We start from the raw sequence: 11,404 nt of genomic DNA, 5'->3' as shown, positions 1-11,404 counted from the left end.
CTTACCGTCAAGGGCCTAGATCTATCTCTACTTCAATGTCATCTCTTTATCCAACCTGCAATATGAAAATAAAACACCAAAACCCCAAATATATACAAAATACTTAAAACCCTGAAACCTAAGTTAGAAAAAGTAATTTACAAATTAGAATTACAAAATTATTTACAAGATCTACAAATATACAAGGGTTTTGAAATATTTAAATTTTGAGAAAATATTTTTATGGCTTTTCTTTGATGAATGGCTAAACATACTTTAGAAACCCCAATGTATACTATAGCCATAACAAAAATTTAATCCACCATACAAATATTTGGGATCCAGGAAACAGTGATTCCTGCCCAAGTTTGTGAACTTGGAGGCCAAGGACTAAAGTACTTGCAAACACTATGTACTTATATCGAAATAATCTGTTAATCACATGGGGAATCAAACCACCTAAGGTTAGCCCAAAACTATCGATAATATGATTTTATCTCCATCTAATTAAAAGACATAGCATACCAATATTCAACACAACATAGAGATGCCCATAGCTAGTAAATACCACAAATCAGTAAGCATGAACACCTTGAATTGCACCCCAAAGTCTTTATTATGATATAAGAAAGCATTCCCAGTGAGACACTAACATTACAAAGATACTTCAACAACAATTTTCTAGCCAGAGATCGTCATGCTAGAGACTCAAATGACTCTAATTTATAGATCAATCCTCCAAGTGGAAAAATATTTGATCATGTTTTAATCCTAGCCCTTGCTTTTATTTTGAGGAATATTCGAATTTATCATTTAATTCCATTTTTATTAGCTCAAAATTAATTATTTTGAGCTAATTTCCTCAAAAATTTGACTTTGACTTAACCACCAAAGTCCAAAGGTCCAAATTTTCTTGAAATATACAATATTCTCTTGGTGGAGGACCTTTAAAAATTGATTCCTTTAAGACCCACGAATTTTTCCACTTGGAGAATTATTTTTCTTAAAACAACTTATTTTGACTCTAATTAATTAATATTTTGATTTAGGATTTAATTTTATTTTGCAAGAAAAACTAATTAATTTAGACATAAGGGAATTTAATATTTTTTCCACCCTCTAATACATCATATTTTTACATTTAGAACCCTCAAAGGGGGAATACACATTTTTCTTAGACCCTTAAGACACATACATAATTCTGCAACATAACATGATCTAGTAGACCAAGTGATTTGTAATAAAATAATTTAAGCAACTAGCTTAAATTATTCCCAAATCACTTTTACATTATACTCAACTAGAACACTAGGACTTACCTAAGACTTTGACAAAGAATTCCACCCTACCTTTGTGATGAGGCTGGGGGTAAAAACTCTACCAACCATCTATGTTTAGAAACTCATGATTCAGTGAGACAAAACACCTTCTAGGATAAAACTTTTCACCAAAATAATAGGCTTATCTAGATTGTTACATATACCAAATGTCTTCCTAACATCATTTTTATTACATAACTCTTATAATGGGTTTACAATGACATGTAAACTACTCATAAATGACTCGATATTGTTGAAAAAATTTGGCACTTTCGCTTCCTTGGAGCTTTGACAAATGGAGTGAAACATCTGGCTCCATATGGAGACACATTGCTTCAATGAAGTAATGTGAGAACCACAAAATCATGTATCCAAGAGAAAATAAGTCCATCAAATAAATATCCATTCAACATCGAAATCATCATGCATATATAGAAAATAACATTGGAATAGAAAAATCTACTCTAACAAACTGAAATATAAAAGACATAATATAAACGCATGAAATAAAGTTACACAATAACATGAATAAAAAGGAGCAGGGTTAAAGATACTATATAAAATGACACCCTATGGCATCAGATGTCATCGGTGAGGCACAATATCGGGCATTTATCCACTGACTGGTAGATCAATGGGTTAATTCTCAGATGTCCATGTTGAAATTTGACCCTCTTAGGTCGGTGCAATTGCTCATCATTGTGCTGCATATTTTGTCTATCTAAAATATTCCTCTTTTTCAACTTTGCAGAGGGGATAGGTGGTGGAAAAAATGACATACATGTTGGACAAAATCTGATTCAAAATGAGGTGTATGTTCCTATGGCACAACTTGTTCACGTTTTCCAACCTCTTTGATACTTCCACGAGGTACCTTCTTTCCACCTCTCTGTATAATCTGACCATTCACTTACTGCTACAACAATAGTGGCATAAGATAAATCCATCTGAATGTACCCACCTAAATCAACTACCAACTTCCTCGAGGGAAGCATTCCCCATACATTTGGCACATCAATGACCGCTATATCCATGGTAATGATTATGTATGAGTAATAGGCTAAGGCAACCTGTAAATATTTAACCACACCAGGGACTTCAAATTTTCTAAAGTCCATTGAACAAATATTATGGTATGGTCTAGAAATCCTTAAGCTTAACTACTCCATGATCTTCTTGGTCATAACATTCGTAGATGCACCAAAATCTAGCATGCAATTATGAAGTAATCTATGATTTGTGTCTGAAGTAATAAATAACGGCTGGTGCTCTTCATTAGTCATATAACAATTAATATCCTTTCACTTAATTACTTCTTACTTATGAATATTTTCACCATCACTTTGTTAAAGCATACCCAAAGCCCTGAAGACCCAGAGCTCATGCTTCCTAAGGGAGAGAAATGGGTGTTATAGGTAAGATATCTTGACCATTTTTTATTTTGAGTTTTATATTTTTTTTTGTGTTTCTTGATGTCTCTGAGACTAAACTATTGATTTGTACATGTAGATATTTGACCTATTCGACCTATGGGTGTCTCATGTCTCCAACATGCATGAGACCCATAACCGGCACCAACACTAGTACAATTTGTTGTAGTAGGATGAGAAGTACTACGAAATATCAACATATTAGAGACCCTCACAGAGGTAGAGTGTCATATGGAGGGGCTAACACATGGCATAACTGAGACCATTGTCGACCAACTTCCTATGTGATTATAATGACATACTATTGGAGTGATAGGGTGTATTGGTCAGCTACTGTGCAAGATACTTTGTGCAGTGGCATGTTATCATAAGCACTATGATTAGTCTACTATGAGGATCACAACCATATTTACATGTATATTTTTGGATATGATAGGACGTGTTGCCATATGTGTCTCGGGCATAAATTTTGTAAAACCAAACAAATTTTATATATAACTATCTTCAGTGTTTCCTACATTTATATTATTTCTTTCAATTGATGTGATGTGTAATGAAATTATTTACATGTGTTGCAAATTTCTATATAAAACATGATTAGCCAATGCATTTGTCAATGTATTTAGATTTCTAGAAATGTGTTGATATTGGATGTAATCAAAGTGTCTTTCTAGAAGGAAAACCCTTAAGAACATGTGAAGCATAGTTGGACTTCTAACTGAGTAAACATTAGTCAAGTGTATTACTACAAGTTGTGAGTCCAATCTAATGACTATACGGTGGATACCATGAGAAATATTATCATATAATAGTTCAGTCATTACGCTATACTCAACGATGTTATTGGTAGAGTGACTAATAAAAATACCTTGTAGACTCACTAACTCACCATTTGGAGCAACTATGGCCCACGCTTCAGAAGATAGGTACCGAGTACTATGACGAGTACCATCAACATAACCAACAAATTGTTCTGAGGATGCTAAAATCAGCAAACCAAATGTAAACAAGATTAATAGAAAGTGAAGGAAATTGTGAAGGGACACACTACAAACACACTCAACAAACCTATATACATCACGTACATAGTGTACCATGAAAAATCAAGCATAGTATTTTTTTAAGGTACGATCCATTTCTAGGTTGCACCAGTGGAACTCCATCGAAACCTACTAGATCATAGGCCCCTTTTGCAAAGAACATGTTTGACAATGTATGGACCTAACCACATTGGCTCAAAATTTCTTGAACCTAAATTATCAGACTCTTGATTGTAAAGAAGTAAAAGGTCTCATTCTAAAAAGCCACGGTGCATGAAACTCTTTTCAAACTATGCCTTGATACGTCTCTTATGAGCTTCATTAACTAAAGCCACATCATGTTGTGTCTCATCTAAGTGCGTCAGATGTAAAAGATGTTCAAGATGTTCATCTTCTGTAGAAGTGGAAAGAAGAATTTCTATAGACGGTTTCAATGATGAAATCTCACATTCTATCTTAAGAATAGCTTCCAAACCATAAACCAACTGAAATGATGTAAATTTGATAGTAGTCCTAATAGAGGTTCGATATTCCCATAAGGAAGCAAAAAGAAGCAAATGCTAGTCCAATTTATGGACCCCTATCATACATTGGAGCATATTCTTAAGAACCTTATTGATAGGCTCAACTTTTCCATTCTCCCGTGGATAGTAGGGAGTGGAACTTTCTTTCGAAAGTACCAACTTGGCAGTAAGTTCAAACATCATATGATTTTAGAAATGATTTCCTTGATCTCTAACTAGGGGTTTTGGAACACCAAATCATGCTATGACATGGTTGAAAAATAAATATGTAGCTATTTCATTGGTATTGTTAAATGAAGGCATCTCCTCAACCCATTTGGTAAAGTAATCAACATATATAATGATATAGCCATGCCCCCAGCCGAGTGAGGGTTACATGTCATGAAATCGATACCCCATTTCTCAAAATGACCTATAGTGACAACAGGATGCATAGAGAGCTCAATGATATTGGGTTGATAAAGGTCATTAGAATTATTCTCCATGGAATTTGACAAGGAGGAGCAACTATTATGATCGTCCCATGGTGCATCATCTGTCATCTTAATTTCCATGATTCTCTCATCAATAGGGAATTTGTGAGAGAAAGGATCAGAACATGTTCCATAATCCAATGAGTGATCTAACCAATTGATCAAAGAGACAAGATCAAAATGAGCCACATAAGCTAAATGGATGGCTTCATAATGAAACTCGATGGGGCTAAGAGGCATATGGTTTCAAAAACTATCGATGTTATTTTCATTTAGTACTACCCAAGGATCAGTTGGAATAGTAGAAAAGGATATCATATTGATATAGGAAACTGAAGGAGAGCTATTGGGAAATGAAGGAGGAGGAAGACAAAAGTTTCTCATGAGAGAGGAATCCTTAAGTAGTCCAACCCTAACATACTGGTATGGGTGTAGAGTTTCCCCTATGAGACGGACACTTCCAGTAACTAGAGAATTAGAGGAAACAAATGTGAGTTGATCAATGGATACTATGATTCCTTATGAGGAAAGTTGATCATTCAGAAATAAGTCAAAACAACAACAGCCATGGCATAAATCCATGTGTGACCCAATAGAAGATTATAATCGAGTGATCCGTAAATAAATTCAGCTTTTATGGATATAGATTTACCTCCCAATTCTACTTGTAAGGAATTCAAAATCTCACAAGGTTTATAATTTATCCCATCAAAAGCTTTCAAGGTGGTGGGCGACTGACTCAATTGGGGAGAACCAATGGCTTTCCAGTAAGAAAATGACATGATGTAGGTTGAGGCTCCCTAATCCACAATAGAATGATGAATGTTCTTAGCGCAGATGCAAACCTGGATCATAAATGCTAATTGATTCGGAAGTCGAGGTATATAGTTCTCATGATTAAAAATGACTAGGTTGGAATCTGAGGGATTGATAGATCCAATTGCGGAAAGAAAAGCCTTTTTTGGGCGGGAAATTTTTGCAACACCTTGAGATTAGACATAGGTGATGGAGACTGAGCCAGGTCCTCAACTACGTTATAATTTTGAGTAGCTCTTGCACAAGGGTTGAAAGACGGTTTCTGGATAACACCCTTTGGAGGTTTGATAGTCAATTCCATAGGAATCGTAAGAGGTGAAGGATATGATGGAGATGTAGCCAAACTGGTAGGTTAATCAGCATCCTGTCTGTTCCATGGATTCACAATATCATAGATTTTATTACGGGTAGAAACCATAATATCACTTTTTGATTTAGCAGAAGAAAGCATCAAAACTGAATTGGAGGAAGTAGGGTCCTGGTAAACCAAATAAGTCTCCTTATTCAGAAATGGATCTATCAAAATGGTGGGTGAAGTAGAATATTTTAGGAATTGATTCACTTCCACTCGATGGTAGTAGTCACAAGTGAAGTGTTTGTCATTAAAAATCAGACATGGGTAATGAGGCTTCTGTTTCTTGTTAGAAGATTAATTATTTTTTTTATTCTATGGAGGAGAATCTTTATTTTTATTAACTTTTCCTTTATTAATTACGAGTTGTTGTTGATATTTTCCTTTATCATAATTAATGAAATTGATTTCTAAAGTAGAATTTGCAAGAGGATTAGATGGATGGTTTTGGGCAGTTGTAGTAAGAGGAGCACCATATTGTTTACTCACCGACTATGAACTGGAAAAACCAATCATGCCATTAGCAGCATGATATTCTTTACCAAGAGATTGAGGAACAACGTTCGAAAGTCGTGGAGAATTTGGTATCTTATGATAAAGCATGCCATATTGGTTATAAACTATATCTGAGTATTGGGCACGAGAAATTACTTTCTCTTTGATTACAACTCCACCTTTACCTATGTCCTTTGTTATAGGAGCCAACAGAGACTTAGTAAACCATTGCACTAACAATTGGTCTAGAACATATGTCTTAACCAACTGACAATGAAGTTGCCACTCACAAATATGATTAGATATGTGAGTGGAATCAGATTGTTTGAAATTGGTTAGAAGTTTTGTTCTAGTTTCATATCTAATGTGAAACTGGAAATGTGTGAGGAAGGTAGTAATCAAGGCACTGAAATTGTTAAACAAATATCTCGATAATTCAATATACCACTTAGTTTTCATACCAGTAAGAGTGTGTTGGTAAAGACATAATCAAATTGAATAACCATTAAGGGAGTTTGATGAACAACACAGATGATCAGACATGACATGCATCGATGGTTATTCTCAAAAATTCCCATTTAATTTTGTGATATCATAAGTAAATTTCATAGGAATAATTAGTCACCAAGGCGAATTAGAAATAGGATCGTTGGGGAGCCGAGTCAAATCTGGAAATTCGAGAATTTCCACAAATGAAAACTGCCTATTAAAATCGAGTGGAGGATAGCTTGGATAAGAGGGGATAGCTTGTGCAATAGGTATCTGCGGTCCATCATAGGGAGGCTTTTGATAAAGAGGAACCTAGGAACCAAAATAAGGAGGATTCTAATAACCATCATATGCATAACCTGGTTTTCTAGCTCCACGATAACCTTGCAAATGTTGGAGAGGCTACATTTGGACTTGTTGGCCTTGATAGGGAACTTGAGGGACACCCTGATAAGTTTGATGCTATTTCCCCATGGTATTTTTCATCATCCCAATATAAGGTGGATTCGGTGGAGGTTGTGCCACACTATAAGCAATTTTTCCTATTGGAACTTGAGTAATACCTTGTCAAAGTGGTTGAGAATATAAGGTACCTTATAAAGGCTAGGTAAGTGTGACCACAGAGGTACAAGATACCGACATAATAGATTGAGTCACATTATAGCCTGTGAAGGTTGGCTTACATGAATTTGAGCTTGTAGAGGTACATATTGATAAGTAGGAATTTAATATGTGAACGACATAGGTCGATAATTAAAAAATTGATCCACATTTGAACTAGGTTGTATAGGAAAAGTAGGTATCCAAACATTAGTATCCATTCAGGATTTGGATAAATCTAATCACCAATTTTAGGTATACAAATAATAGGTTTCGTCCTTGCCAAAGAAGGAGGGGATGATAGAGGAAACTTTCCCCATTATAGAGGGTACCCAACATTAGGAGAGTTAGGTTGTTGAAGGTAACCATGCCCACTAACATAAGGTTCATCCTATCATTCAGCTATAGGTGTAGGTGGAGGAGAAGGAGTAGGTTGTCTAACACTAATTAACGAAGTTCCAAATGGAATTCCAAAAATAGATGACAAGGGATAGGTCCATGGACTGGATGGTGCACTAGAGAAGGTACCATCTAATGATTAAGAACCAGGTAGAATAGATAGGCAACCGTACAAATGTTCCTTTGGTGATGTTGCAAACATGGATGAAGAAGCAACACTAGTTGTCTCAGCCATGGTAGTGGACACAGGATGCTAAACCATAGCATATTCAGTCATGGTTAACTGCTGCAATGAAGATTGTTGTGAGAAACTCAAGAGTGAGCAAAAAGAATCAAGTAAAGGAGTTTGTGTTGGAGTTTAAAGAGGAGGAAGAGGATTAGCCTTATAAAAGTGGAGTCCACTCCAATGAACAATAGTATAGGGATGGGGTTCTTCAATTGGGGTCTCCTTAATACTCACAAGAACAGGTGGAAGGGGTTCACTGTTGGGTCCAAGATATATAGTTTGTGGTTGTGTCTAAGATAGAGGAAGAGAAGAGGGAAGTCCTCAAGAAACAGGTGAATATGGCTGGTCTCAACAGCATCGATCCTCCTCTCACAAGGTAATTCATGAACACTGAGAAGTGGCCCTTGTCATGACCCTGACCCTTACATTTAACACACCATACCTCATCGCGCACCTCTAGGTGAGATGTCCTATCCTATTTCAGACTCTGCATCTCAAGGCACAAGTTTTTCAACTGCACATGGATCTGCTGAAATCCAAGGTTAGGATCCTATATTGGAGTCTCATGCAGTCTCATCACAATCTCCAAGGCCTCGGCCTAAGTTGTTAGCATCTATTGTGACAGCGTGTTCCTTAAATGTGGCATTAGCGATGCTACAAACCATTTGTGGTGTTGTCCATCCATCAAATTCATGTTAGCTTCATGAATTGTGCACTTTAGTCTCTGATCCAACTCCCAAGGGGTCTCGCCTAGTAGAATTTTGATCTCCTTGAACCCAATGATCAACTATGCCTCTGACTTCGATCTGTTAAATTCTCTGTTCAACACAGTTTGGATATCTGTGATCCTCGCATTCACATTGTCATTGGAATGCTTAATGTACCAGGTTAGCGCGCAATCCTACAGATCATTGACCAACATTTCTTTATTTATATTTTCATCCGTTACTGCTTGCGCTTCCAATAAAGCTTTTATCACGAACCAAAACTAGTCTAGATCTTCATTTCCTACTCCCTTGAACACTAGCAACTTTATCGCACTTGCCATATTAACTCACGGTGGTGGCAGAGGTGTTATGGGTGAAGATGGGGGTGAATATGGTGAAACTAGAGGTGGTGTGGGTGGGTGTGGTATGCATGGAATCCTCTACCTTATCAAATTGATCGCACTCCTTGGTGAGACCTTCACAAGATCTTCCTCGCTTTCTCATGGAGACGAAATCAAGGGGCTAGTTTCTAGTTTTGCACTACCTTCGTATCCATAAATTCTCCCACTTTTCATAGCCCCAAACATCAATTTATTTGCATAACCCATTTTTCACATAGTAGCATTTTAATCCAAGTTTTCAAATACTTAAAATACTTAGCTCGTGGTCCTTTGAGGAAGCGTCACTCTACCTCGATGTAGCTAACTAAAGTATCTACTGTGAATTCAGTAATGAATCCTCCTATAATTCGATCGAGCCAATGATCAATAGTGCGCGCAATCTTATCCTCCAATGCTTCCAATATGCGCACCAATTCTGGAGTCCACACAATAGGTCTGTCAAGCTTGCACCTTCCTTGGTTATCTACTAGGTTCGTGATCCACTAGTACAGCTCAGTAAGGAAGGATGCGAAGAAAATTTCGTGGATCTCTATGTATAGGTAACAATCTAACCACTCTTCTTTTGATAGTCGCGGATTCCTGTTCTCCTGCACCGCGAACTCGTGAATCTTCCTATCCAACCAATATTCAATTCCTTTCTTAGTTGGATTCTAGTGATACAACATCAAACATCTCTATGCAGATCCCGGTCCTGTCAATGAAACCATTTGTTGGTTTGTTGGGGCTTAACCCAGGTTCATAGTTAATTAGCCAAACAAATACCTATACTACTGGCCCTTTCAGTAACAGTCCATGGAGTGCAGACTGAGGTCTCACCCAAGGTAGTATGGGGGGTGCTGGAACTAGGTTTCCGCACCCTTGAGATGTCTAAGGGGTTGATTAGGTCCAAATGAGAGTCTCTTCGTGTAGGTTACTTTACGAACTTCCCTGGCCTTCACGCCCTGATATATTCACCTTCATGCCACCCTAAATAGGGATTGTGGGGCTTTTGCACTACTAGAGCAGTAATCTGCACTATTTCCCTAAGTCACACCCGAGATCTTTACCTAGCTTCTTATAACAATTAGTTATCTTCATGTAAGCAGATGCCTTGTATTATATTTACTTATTCAACACATTCATATGAGTTCATGCAGTGAATAAATAGTAAACTTGCAATTCATACCCAATAATACATAAAACAGTAAAAAGTTACATAGAAATATGGTAAAACCTCTCTTTAATAATTCTTCCCACAGTTACAGACTTGACCTGCCTTGCGCACTCAGCTATAGGGGTCCATGCACTCAGCTGCAGACTACTAGGCCTCTGTGCACTCAGTTGCAGAGCCTTATCCTACTCTACGACCCAAAGAGACAACTTACACTTTGACTCAATCAATTCCTTATACTCGTCTTTTCTCCTTTTTTTCTTCTACACTTAGAGCATCACTTTATTTATAGAATCCCGTGGTTTGCAAACCATGGGTAGATCTTTCAATCCAAAATTACATTACAAAAACAAGGGTGGACAACCCTGTGACTCTATTATGACTTTGCGCTCCATGCCTGCAAATCGTGGAGATTTTACAATGGTCTTAGTCAAAACTTGGGCTTTAAACCCCAAAACATGCCCTGGGGGGATTCCACGCCGAACATGGGTCGAAAATAAGAATTTTTCCTTGAAAGAATAATTTTTTCTTCAAAATTTTTTGCCTTGGTGGCATCACACCTGTTTTTATTAACAGATCGATGTCATCACAAGGGCCTTTAGGCTCGGGAGCAATCATCACAGGTCCATTGAGGAAACCTGTGATGATCGCCAAGGTTTTAAAATTAAAATCCTTCCTTTTAGCATGCAAAAGTCTGTTAAAAGAGCATAAAAGTATGTTGAATTTCAAGAGAAAGGATAGACCTCTTACCTGCTGCAAACAACTCATGAAATGATGCCCATGGTCTCTCACACTGATCACCTAAAAATCAAGCAAATTAGTGCACAAATGCACTCTCAAGACTTACTTGGGTGAAATGGTAAAAATATTTTTACTTTTGGTTTATTTATAAGTTTTGAAGTCATTTTTTGTCAATATTTTATTAATATTTTAATATTTTTTCTCTATATCAGTGATGGGTGAATCTCTTTGTGAAGTTATTGGTACTTTTGATGGATAATGAT

This window comes from Pinus tabuliformis, chromosome 7 (genome assembly GCF_031772625.1).
Source record: "Pinus tabuliformis cultivar Carrire ecotype Pingquan chromosome 7, CPIR1, whole genome shotgun sequence".
Classification (NCBI taxonomy): Eukaryota; Viridiplantae; Streptophyta; class Pinopsida; order Pinales; family Pinaceae; genus Pinus; species Pinus tabuliformis.
The sequence above is the reverse complement of the archived record's forward strand: the minus strand, read 5'-3'. Positions refer to the sequence as shown.